Below are 12,753 nucleotides of genomic sequence, written 5' to 3'. Positions count from 1 at the left end.
AGAAAGAAAGAAAGAAAGAAAGAAAGAAAGAAAGAAAGAAAGAAAGATTCCCTCTACTAATGCAAATGGTTATACAGTCTACAAGTATAATATTGAAAAGTTGCTTTGGGGTGCTAAGGGTTTAAGTCTTGCCGGAGTCACCCAAGCAGACTATGTTACAGATACAAGTTGAAACCATGTGTCCTTGTCTCCAAAGCCAACCATCTCTTCAATCTCTATATGTGCTACCTCTCTTTATGTGGCAAAAACTTATGAACTTCTCATCCATTTTTAACAAACTAGCCCTTCTATCAAACAATCAATCATAAACAAATATTTATTAAGCATCTACTATGTGCCAGGAGCTGTGTCAGGCACTGGGGATACAAAGAAGAATTAAAACAATCCCTACTGAGAAGAAACCTATACTCCACTGGGTGAAACTATTGTATTGATAGATAGATAGACAGATACATACATACATACACATAGACAGACAGATAGACATACAGACATATAAAAATAGAGCATAAATATGAAGTGAATGAATACTAACAAATTATCATATAAAGATAATGCCTTTCTCATGGGAATGTATTTATGTATGTACATATATGTATGTTGTTTATGTGTGATATATACACACATAGAACATATCACATATATCTAAGTATACATATTTATATATGAGATTGTGCACAAACATTTATTTCATATGTATACATGTTGCTTCTTCCCAATAGAATGCAATAGATTTAAGTTTCTTCAGGTCAAATACTATTTCCTTTTTCTTAGTATGCATAGAATCTAACACAACACCTGGTGCAGGTTAGGTGCTAAATACATGCTTGTTAAGTAGGTTTGAATTCAGGCAAAAAAAAAAAGGCAAAAAAACCCAAACAAACAAGAATTTGGATTCATGTTTCACCCTTTCCGGTTTTAAAGTCCGGTTAAATGTCTCAATTCTAATGAATTTTGTCACAGTCAAGAGAGGAAAACCCAATTATGGCTTTCCTAAAGATCCCATTCATAATCTTTGCTTTGCAGTTCTCTGCATCATGCATCTATTGCTCATTCAAATGAGCTTGTCTTCAATGAACTTGCCCATTAGTACATTCAGCACAGTGTGATAAATACCAAGTCAGAAGCCTAAGCTTCAGCCCCAGAGGTTCAATTCAACAGTAATTCAAACCTGACTCACCAGGAGAACAGTAATGGATGACATTGGGGAGGGCTGTTCAATCACACCCTAGTGAATGTTTTCCCCTTGTCTGCCCAGGACTTATGGAAATCTTGGATGTAGTTTCTTTGCAGCCCCCATCACATATGTGGGACTGCAGAGCTTTTCATGGAACCATCATCCAGCATACCTGAGCCTCTTAGGGTCCTTGGCTTCCTTTTTAGGCTCAACCATGAATTCACTTTTTACTAGAAGCTTTTCCTAAGCCCTGGTTTCTCTCTCTCTCTCTCTCTCTCTCTCTCTCTCTCTCTCTCTCTCTCTCCCTCTCTCTCTCTCCCATATTAAATCATCAAAAGTTATTCATGTGTGTGTGTGTGTGTGTGTGTGTGTGTGTGTCTGTGTCTGTGTGTAATGAATTACCAATCTCTTCTAAATTCTTACCTGGCTAGAAATGTGGCTACTTTCTGGGGACTATTTCAAATAAGGTTCACTTCATTCTTTGTAACAGTATTTCTAAGACCTAGCACAGTGACTGGCAATACAAGTTGCTTAATCCATGCATGATTATTAGAAAGAAAAAAGGGAAGTGGGAGGGAAGGTAAGAGGAAGGGGGAAGTGAGGAGAAAAAGGAAGAGGGATAAGGGAGGGGAAGAGAGGGGAGAATGATAGCAACAAGAAAAATTCTAAATGAATGAGGCTTATCATAATATACTTATGTTCATCATCATCAATTATGGCTCTCATGTGTATATATAATAATGCTTTCTCACCACAACTACTTAGTTAGTTTGATAAAACTGTGGTGTGTATTTGTCCTTAGACTGCAAAAGAATTCTGTAAGCATGCTGTTTTTTGGGGGGCATAGGTTAGCCACGTGAAATATTGTCCTGTTGGATAGGATAATAGAAGAAGAAGAAAAAGAAGAAGAGGAAGAGGAAGAGAAATAAGAATACAATAATAAACAACTTGGACAATTAGAAATAGGCCCAGGAAAAGTAGTAAAGAAAGAAAAATAAACACTTCAATTAATTTCTAGAGGAAGCCAGGCCAGAGAAGAACTGAAGTGAGGTGCAGCTGCTTCAGAGAGGAGGCATCCACTAGTAGGATCTTTTTTTAATATCTATTTTTATATCAGTTCATTTGTTTCTTTGCTCCTGAAACAAAGTAAAGATGCCATGAACGTCTTCTAAATTTGAGTGTCCTTAGGAAGAACCCTGACAACCCTGTCCCTTTTAGGGCTCTGATGATGTCTAAGTGCATCATGGGTAAGGAGTTTAGAAAGGAATCATCCCCTTGGTCCCTACTTTTGTTGGGCCTTTATATGGGCTTTAGCTTCAATTCAGCTGCTATGGCTAGAGACCTAGTCAGCGTTAGTCTATTTGGACCCATTAGCCAGATGCATGACCAGACTGAGGATGCCAAATACAGCTTTAGTCTGACTATCCAAGAGTGGTTTCCAGGCTCTGCCTCAGTGGCTGTGGAGATCTCACACACACTCCAGTCAGTTACAGTTATTGGATGTAAAATGTATCAACTACATAATACAATCAATGTGTTAGTGGACTATACCTGAATGCGTAGTAGAAAGAAGTTTGGATTGGACTAAGAAACCTTAAAAGGCAGCTAGCTGGCTGATCAGTCAAAGCCAAGAGTAAGGAATGCCTAAATTCAAATCCAGCCTCAGATACTTTCTAGCTGTGTGACCCTGAGCAAGTCACTTAACCTTGTTTGTCTCCGTTTCTTCATCTGAAAATGAGCTGGAGAAGGAAATGGCAAACCACTCCAGTTTCTTTGCCAAGAAACCCCAAATGGCATCATGAAGAGCTGGACAGAACTGAATAATAACAAGGAAAATTTAAGTCTTGGTTATGAGCTGTGCCATTAACTTGATATATGACCTTGCAATATGTCATTTAGATTTTTTTGGGGGGGATTTCAGTTTACAGGGGAAAAAAAACTTTCATGTCAATTTCCTCATTTGAGCCTCAAAAACAAATCTGGTATACAAAAAGGACCAGCCTAAATATTATCAGACTATTTCTTTGTTTAAAAGCATGCAACTGACCCCTACTTCTCAATATCTTTTTTGTGTGTCTCCTTTACCAAGCTGTTAATTCATTTTCCATGATTTTCTTGCATCATTCTCATTTCTCTTCCTAATTTTTCTTCTACCTTTCTTACATGATTTTCAAAATCAATTTGGAGCTTTTCCATGGCCTAAGATCAATTCCTTTTTTTCCCTTGGAGGCTTTGGATGTAGGAGTTTTGACTTTGTTATCTTCTTCTGAGTGTGTGTTTTGAGCTTCCTTGTCGCTGTAGTAACTTTCTATGGTCAGAATATTTTTTTCTGTTGTTACTCATTTTCCCAGTCTATTACTTGATTTTTAATGCTTTGTTAAAGTAGAGCTCTGCTTCCAGGGTGGAGGGCACACCGTCCCAAGCTTCAGGGATTTTGTGCAGCTGTTTTCAGAGATACTTCTAAGGACCTGTAAGTTTTCAGTTCTCTAAGGTAGTATGATCTAAGGAGAGATGTGTTTACTTCTCTCCTGGCCTGTGCCCTGGTCTGTGAGTGACCACAAGCACTCTTTTCTACCATGGAACTTTGACAAGGGTGCCCACTCCACTGTGGCTATAAGCTGTGGTATGCTAGTGCTCCTCCTTGCCCCGGGACTGTCACCCAGGACTATGACCAGGATCCGAATATGGGCAAAGAAACAGAGTCCTGCCTCAGTCCTAGGGAAAAGACCCCTGTAATCTCCTTCTAACCATTTGTTTGACCCCCTTACCATCTGTGGTCTGAGAGCTCCAGAAGCAGCTGCTGCCACTGCCGGTTCAGTGGCTCCCAAGGCCTGCTCCTGGTTTGCTGGTCTGGGTCTATGTTGGCGGAGCCTGCGCTGGACTGTGCTCCACTCTCACCCAGGTGCACAGACCTTCCTGCTGATCGTCTAAGTCTTTGGCTGGAAAATTATTTCACTCCGTCCTTTTGTGGGTTTTGTTACTCCAGGGATTTCTTTATGGCATTATTTAAAGGTGTTTGGAGGGGTTTGGGGAGAGTTCAGGAGAGTCGCTGCCTTTTCTCCACCATCTTGATCCCTTAGGCTCAATGGTCAAATTCAAACCTTTCTATCTAATGACAACTTACAGAGAATGCTTTAAGGTTTCAAAAACAATCATATATGTTATATTTGAGTTTCACAACACTGTAAGATTCGTATCGCCCTTTCTATCATCCTTATTTTTGACCAAATGAGGAAAGTGGGGCTCAGAAATATTAAATGATTTCTCTGTGGTCACAAAGCTAATATAAGTCAGAGACAAGATCTGAACCCAGATCTCCCAAATACCAAGTCCAGCACTGTACCCCATCAATCAACAAACACTTGGATAATTACCTAGACCCTCTAAACTTTACAAGTAGCTGTTATAAAAATTAAAATTTGAACAACAGTATTGGTTTATTTGGACATTTCAACCTTAAAATTCCAATTAAAATGTTAAAAACAACTTATAAATAAAATGGTGTTGTATGTTTTGTATTATTAAAAAGTATTTTGTATGTTTTACTGACCTATATGCCTTTTCTCTAAAATTATCTCCCATCTACTCTATATATGTGTCATGTACATAATTATTTAAATGTTGTCCCCATTATGAGCTCATTGAAGCCAGGGACTGACTGGAGAAGAGTACATCTTTAAAATCACAAACTGATAGAATTGGATAATGTATATTCCCTCTATAATGTTTATTTTTGACTACTAAAAAGGTTTTTTTTTATTTTATAGAGCAAAATATTATATTAAAGACTCTCTTCCAGCAAGGTGTCTCTCATATATACATTAAAGCTTGTTTGAAAGGGATAACAGTAGAGATAACCTTGTTTTAGGACCTTCAATCACTAATATCAGGTGAGTTAGAACAGAAGCATAATTTTGCAAAAGGGGGTTGCCATTTTGATTGAGGATTGCCAGTGCATAGTCTAAGTTTAACTGCGTTTTCCTCTAGAAGGAAAAATTCTCTAGAGGGTCCTATTCATGAATGAGATTGCATTGGTTGCCCCATACCCTGAAAAATTAAAGGATCACCTAGACTAGATTCCATACCACCCAAAAGAGTTTGTCCTAGCTATGCACATGGGAAAAAACAAGTGGATAAAGAATGTCATTTGTCCAGACTATGGCATCATGACCTGCAGTTAGATAGAGCTTATGTGTATGTACATAATTCTATGTATTTAATTTGGAGACACTCTTTTAATTTACAGGGGCTGAAGCCAGAATTTAATGGAAAGGAAAGGTGGGTGGGATTGCTTTTGGGAAACTACAAACCTCTTTTAATGAACTTAAACTTCTCCAAGAACCAAATGTACATCTTCTTAATGCCAATATTCTGCCAGCATTTTTGTATGACTACAAGTCATGGAAAGTGACTTACTCAGAGAAAAATGGAAAGGCAGGTGGTGGGTATAAAGATTCTGTAACACATAATAATAGCTATCATTCATGTAGTGATTTAAGATTTGCAAATCATTATATATATATACTCATTTGATCCTTATAACAACCCTCAAAGAAGGTTACTATTATTATACTTACTATTATTATCCCCATTTTCCAAGTGAGGAAATTGAGGCAGACAAAGGTAAAATGATTTGACCAGGGTTACAGAGCTAGTAAGTATCTGAGAAAGGATTTGAGTTTGGGGCTTCCTGACTCCAGGGCCTGACCCTCTGAACTGCCTACCTACTCTAATAAATAAGGAACTAGGAAGACCTGAAATGAACGGCGTTATCAAAGAAATGCATGATCAAAAGGTAGACGTGCTAGTCACGTGGCAAGAGTGAATGATAGTTAACAGATGGTCTCTGTGCTACACTGATATTCTTTCAATGTCAAGAAAACATTTAGAAGGCTTCCAGCACATCTAAAGGACCCCTGGTAGTGAGTTCGTAGGAGGAGGTGGTCCAGAGTTATACAGCCCAAACTGATATAAATAGATTGTGATTAGAACTTTTGGAAGGAATGTTTATATCAATGATGTAACATCTATTTCAGGTTTCTGCATATGACTGACTTTTCCTTTTTCAGAGTGATATCATGACTTCATCTTACTATGATTTCCCTTTGGTATATGCAGGTCACTCTGGGTTGCTGGAAGCTATGAAAATGTAAGCTTTAGCTAGAAATATTTAAATATAGAGTTGGTGATAGATGACATGTCTATTATTCAAGGACCAAACTATTTCATGTCTTTGGGATAACCACCATGTTGATTATAGGACAATGAATTTTCAGTTACAGTGAGTCTTGGAGAACATCTAACAAAACACATTGGGGGGGGGGATCTAGGTGGCAATACTCACTAGTTGTGTAACTCTGGGCAAGTCACTTAAACCCAATTGCCTCACCAAAATTAAAAAAAAAGGTAGCAAAACACATAGGGGGCTAAAATCTGAATCAATGAAGGGAATACCCAGATGGATGAAAGATGTTCAAGGTATTGAAAGGCCATCCTATGGGATATTTGGGAATATCATGTGTTCCTTTAAACTTTATAAGGTATATAAATATATGTTTTGTACACTGTTGTTGTTGTTGTTATTCAGTCATTTACTGTCATGCCTAACTCTTCATGATCCATTTGGGATTTTCTTGGAAAAGATACCGGAGTGGTTTACCATTTCCTTCTCCAGCTCATTTTACAGATGAGGAAACTAAGGCAAACAGGGTTAAGTGACTTGTCCAGGGTCACACAGCTAACGTGTCTGAGGTCAGATTTGAACTCATGAAGATAAGTCTTCCTGACTGTAGGCCTGACACTCTATCCAATGTGCCACCTAGCTGGCCCATGTTTTACATGACTTCACATTCATTTTTAAATTTTGAGTTCCAAAATTGCATATATATATGTATATATACATACATATGTACATATACATGTGTGTGCTTGTGTGTATGCGTGTATTATAGACTTCTTAGAAAAGATTCCTTAAAATCTTGGTGCTGAGAGACTCAGAAGGTCTCAATTCACCTTTGCAAAAGGCCTTGAACATAGTTGTGGAAATTGAAAGGTATAAATATAATTATTTCTTTTTTTAAAAGCTTAAATGGAAATTTAGGGGTGGTATAATCACTTCTACTAACTAAAGGCAGTGTTCAGGGAAGGGTTAGTGGATGAGGTGGCAACATTTGTGATCCTCTAAGGTTAAATAGGATTCTGATTGTCAGTATTGTTCTGGGGAAAGGCATGATAGGTAGTGGAAATGTGCAATCAAAAGTGAAGTTCAAAGACAAGAAAGTCAAATGTGGGGCCTATTGACAGTGGGTAACTCATCTATTTCAGCTGAAACCACAGGGTATATGAATGCAAGACAGAACGGGGTCCAAAGTGGGAAGCCTTAAATATCCAATTTAGCATTTCACAGATCAGTAACATCTAACCCTCCCCAATACACATACATAAGCACAGACACACTATTATAAATTTCTCATGATCAGGTACCATAGCATAAAAGTGACCATAGGCCTTCTCATAGGCAGCCAGTATCTTAAGCAGCACCTAGTGGTGTTTCTTTTGTATCTCCCACAAGGCCTAGCAGTGTCAGGCCCACAAGGATGCTAAAATACTAGTAACTGATTAAAACAGTCTTTCTTTTATGTAACCTGGAAATCTTTTTCAAACTTCAGTGGGGAAGAGAGGAGGGAGACCTACTTTTTGTATTCTATTATCATGATAGTTTGTATTCACTCAGACACTCAATTAGAGACAGGTACCATTTTATGCTTGAAAGAAAATTATGGGAAAAAAATTACTTGGTTATGCTTTTTAGTGATTGCTTTTCATAATAGAAATATTTTCCAGAAACACTTTTTCCCCTTACCAAAGAAGCCAATTTTATCAACATTTCACTGAAGTTTTAACAGTTTTTGAATAACATTATCTTAACATTTTGATCTCATGAAATTTGTGCATTTATTAGATAACAGTAAAAACTTACTAGAGAATATGGCAAAGTTAAGGGAACCATAATGAAACAAATAAACTACGTGGCCTTGGACAAATCTTTAGAACTGAATTTCTGGTCAAATGAAGGGGCTGTGCTAGAGAATTGTTAAAGATGTTTTTTTTTTTTTCCTAACACTGAACTGTGAAAATGTCAAAAACAAACAATTTAGGGTGACCATCTCTGTTTACTTTTGATAGACAACCTTTTTTCAAAAAGCTACCCTTTTCTTATGGATTTAAGTTACCTTTTTCAGAAATGCTGTACACTATGCTGGAAACTGTCGTGCCTTATGTATGTATAACTGAGGCCTCACAGACCAATCTTTAACTCTCTCCACCTGTGACATCAGAAATGACAAACCAATCAGATGTGTCTGATCCAGAGTTGGACATTAACAGCCCCTATGACATTCAGGATCCACATCTGTACTGCTGGAGTTGACTTCGTGTAAATGTCCTGAAGGCTCCAAGCATCTAAGAAGCATAATGAAAAGTATGACTTTGGAAAGTTTGATGTAACCAGGTTGTGCCAGCTCGTAGAATGATACCTCTAGACCTGAGAGGGTCCTTAGAGGTCACTTGATCTAAACCCTTCACTTCACTGATGACAAAACTGTGGAACAGATAAATAAGGTGCCTTGACCCATGTTGCACATAGGGAGAAGCAGAATCAGAATTTAAACCCAAATACTCTAACTCTAAGTCTAATGTCCTCTAACCTCCTAGTGCCTCTTAAGTCCAAGGATGGTATAACACAGATTCATCACTGAGCCTCCTTTCTCCTCCTGGTGTGGCTCAAACACCATCATATGCAATGAACCTCCCTGAAGGGTCTCAAGTTAGGCCCTAGGTCTTCTCTTTCTTGAGCTAAAACACACTCTAACAAAGACCTATTGTGTTAAGTATTACTGGTACATATAGTTATTTTCATGAAAACTGACCAAAGCCCCTGAACTCTTGTTATAGACCTAAACCTTAGCATCTTGTGATCAGATTATTCTTCACTTTTCCTTTGGTTTGGGTCTTAGCTGGTAAGTAGCTATAGGTGAAATGCAAAGTTTTGATAAAGCATTCAAAAGATCATCAACAAAGGGGCACAACACTGACAAAATCACATCTATGTTTGTCTGGTTAAGGGAAGATCAGAGGATGCAGTAGAAAATTACCTCTTGGGTCTATTGTTTTCAAAATTTTTAGACTTTTGAAAAATACCTAGTCAATGAACACCCTTCGTGAGTGACACATTAGAGAAAGGAAGCCAGAACAGTCATGGTAATGCTGCCTCAAACTCCCTAGTCACTCATGTCCCCTAATTCCTAACAACCCATGACCTCCTCCTCTAGCCTACTTCATCTACACAGAAGAATGAGCACTCCCTGGAGTTCTCCATTTCCTGACTGTGTTCTGTTTTCTTCATCAGAAACTCTGGCTTTCATCTTTCTTACGTCTTATCACTCCAGGTCTCTGGATGCCTCACTTCTAAAACTATTCTTCACCCTCAGTAATATCACCAATCCCTCTACCCTTAAACACTTTTCTCAGACTATTGACCCTTTTCTGACTTCACTTTCCTATTTTTCTAATACTGACCCAATAGTTAGCCACCTATTCTACTCTGCTCCCACACCAGATCCTACCTGACCAGCTTGACTACTCATACTCCATGAATGAAATGGGAATCACTAGCTCTATTTCTTCACATAAAATGGAGGATCATTAGGGCTTATCATCCATCCTGCATCTATACCCTCCAGTTCACCAAGCATTGTCATTTAACCTTAAGAAACCCTGTTTTTTGCCATCTATCCCTCAGTTTCACCTTCAAAACCTCTGGGCCTTCCCAACTACATTGTAGCAGAACTCCTTCATGTGTCATCTCCAATTAGAATATGATGTTCTTGAAAACAAGCTTGTGTCTTTATTTCCATTTGTATTCCCTGCTCTTAGCACAGTTCTGGGCACAAACAATACATTTTGACCCATTTCTTCCCTCAGAAGCTCCATTTTGACCATTTTCCACTAGGAAGAAATGGATAGGAGAACATAAATTTCAACTTCTAAATCCTTTAATGAATTTCCAGTAGCTGAAGACTAAATAGGTCAGAAAAGATAACTTTAAATTCATAAATGTTTTAGTATTTTAAGAGTTTGGAAACTCAGTTGGCTCATCTAATCCTTTCAAATGTAGTTATAAAGTAATTATTTTTTCTTATGTGGTCCAAATGCAATTAAAAATAACTATAACAACTAATATTTATTTAGGTAATCTTATGTAAACACAATACTCAAATAGGGGCCAAGGAAAAGATATCAAGTTTAAATAACACAGTTCCTTTATTCAATATTCTTATATTCCACAAAACAATGGAATAAAAATTTTTTAAATGCAGTTCTAAATTAGTATCATTATTTTTGTGGTGGTGGTGATGGTGGTTATCCTTAAATATTGCTGATATTCTAGAAATTTGTCATCTTCAATATTACAACTAAGAGTATGTGTACATGTGTACACCTTCACAAAAGAAGCCACCATGTTGCCAATTACTCTTCATTACAAAGTTTGAGACATGATAGTTTAATGAAGTATTTAAAGACAGAGTTTGCTCTGGATAACAAAAAATAATAATTATCTGCCTACAATCACTAATTGCTTTTGGTTATCAAGTCCAATAGTTTTAAGTGGAAAAAAAATCCGGGAAATGGGGTAGGCTGGGTGGCAAGGGAATCTTAGAAATCACATAGGATTTATCCAAAGTTCTAATGCTCTGAGAGCAATTAATATTATACTATTATGTCAATAACCATTAATTTGTGATCCATCCTTTTCCTCCTATTTCTGTTATGACTCTACACTTGAAGAGGTCAGTTAATCTAGGAAGGGCATGAATAAGTGATAAGATTGTTGCTAGCCCCCAAGGCACATGTTCTTTAACCACCCAACTGGGCAACCCAATTTCTTTTTAGATTATGAACAGAATCCAGTAATCCATTTTGGGTGAGCCCTACAAATTTGCAGATGGACTTCAGGACAAATGAGGGGTTTGGGGTGTTTTTAACCCAAAGATTGTATCATTTTGAAAAATAAAAAGGCTTTTACAAACTTTCCATTTAGAAAGGTCCGATTTATAAAACAGCATCTTTGTGCTTCAATTTGAGATTGAGACTATCAATTCTCTTACTTCTGAAAATATAGAAATTGTCTCTATGCACACGTGCGCTCACACACACACATACACACACACACACACACACACACACACAGAGTTTTATTTTTCTTTTTCCTCAAGGCATAGATAGATGGGAACAGAAAACAACAAACCCAGCATGCACAGTGACACGCTCATATTTTCAGATGTATAGATTCTAGTTTAAGAAACTGTAAAATGTAAAAAAAAAAGTAAAATGCAAAAAAAATAGGAAAACTAATGATTATTTGCATTTTTAAAATAAACAGCAGGCATTTCTGCTTCTCAAGGAGTCAATAAAATGTCCCGGGGGTGAAAGGTAACTATAAAATATTCATAACCTAAACGTATCCTTAACATAGAGGGGGAAGAAAGCTCATTTAAATAAAGGTACAGATCCAGAGTCCTCCAAGGTGTCTGCCTCTCCTTTCTGTTCTAACACTTATTAAAAACTAAGTTTTCTGGGTTTTTTTAAATCATTTTCTTATGTGGCTTAACTGGAGTGATTTCATGATGCCTGGAGATGCCTAGCCAATTTGTGATAAGTGGCTGATCATTCCTGCTCAGATGGAATTTTTAAATAACTTCAATTATTATTATATTTAGATTTGTAGAATCACTTCTTGGATTTGTTAGACAAATGCTGCCCCAAAATACCCAGGAGTGCATTAAGGGTCATGTTGGCTACATGACCCAGGAAAGGAGCTATGCATTCAAATAAATGAAGAAGGTGTGTGTGGAGGGGGGGACAGCAAGTAAAAGGTATTTTCTTCCTTTCATCATAATAATACTAACAAGTAAGATTTATATAGCACCTACTATGTGCCAGGTACTGTGCTAAGCACGTTGTAATTATCTCATTTGCTTTCCATGCCAACCCCAAGAGGTAAGTGATATTATTTTGCCCATTTTATAATGAAGAAACTGAAGCAAACAGAGGTTAAGTTACTTGCCCAGCATCACACAACTCATAAGTATATGAGGGTGAATTTGAATTCAGGCCTTCTTGATTCCCAGGCCGGTGCTCTAACCCCTGGGTAGTCTAGCTGCCTCTCTGTCTTTTATACAAAGCCTCTTTTGATTTCCTTCCCCAGTTGTAATCTCCTCCTTCCTCCAGAAATTACTTTGTACAACTTTGTCTATTTTTTTTATTTAATTCTCCACCATTGTCGTTTTTTTTTTCCTCTAAGCAGTATAATAGCTCCATGAGGGCAGTGTATTTGTACCCTGTCCCATGCCTAGAACACGTCCAGCAAGTGATGCTAAATTACAAGTTGCTGCCACGTGGTCATTTACTGACTTGAAATGAAATGGCCTCTAACCCCCAAAGTTCTTCTTGTTACAACCATCTTACTATTTTTTTTAAGAAGTGACTCCCTCAAGATCAACAATTCCAAAACTTCT

General features: G+C 37.5%; 1 protein-coding gene across 1 annotated transcript in view; it reads right to left on the bottom strand.

Annotated features, from left to right (window-relative positions):
- Positions 1-12,753, bottom strand: part of CTNNA3 (catenin alpha 3) — a 1,857,428-nt gene that overhangs the window by 595,656 nt on the left and 1,249,019 nt on the right. The window lies entirely within an intron of this gene.

The sequence above is a fragment of the Vombatus ursinus genome, unplaced genomic scaffold (assembly GCF_900497805.2).
Source record: "Vombatus ursinus unplaced genomic scaffold, bare-nosed wombat genome assembly UNPS02014847.1, whole genome shotgun sequence".
Lineage (NCBI taxonomy): Eukaryota > Metazoa > Chordata > Mammalia > Diprotodontia > Vombatidae > Vombatus > Vombatus ursinus.
Note: the sequence above shows the minus strand (reverse complement) of the source record. Positions and strands in the feature narration are given on the sequence as shown.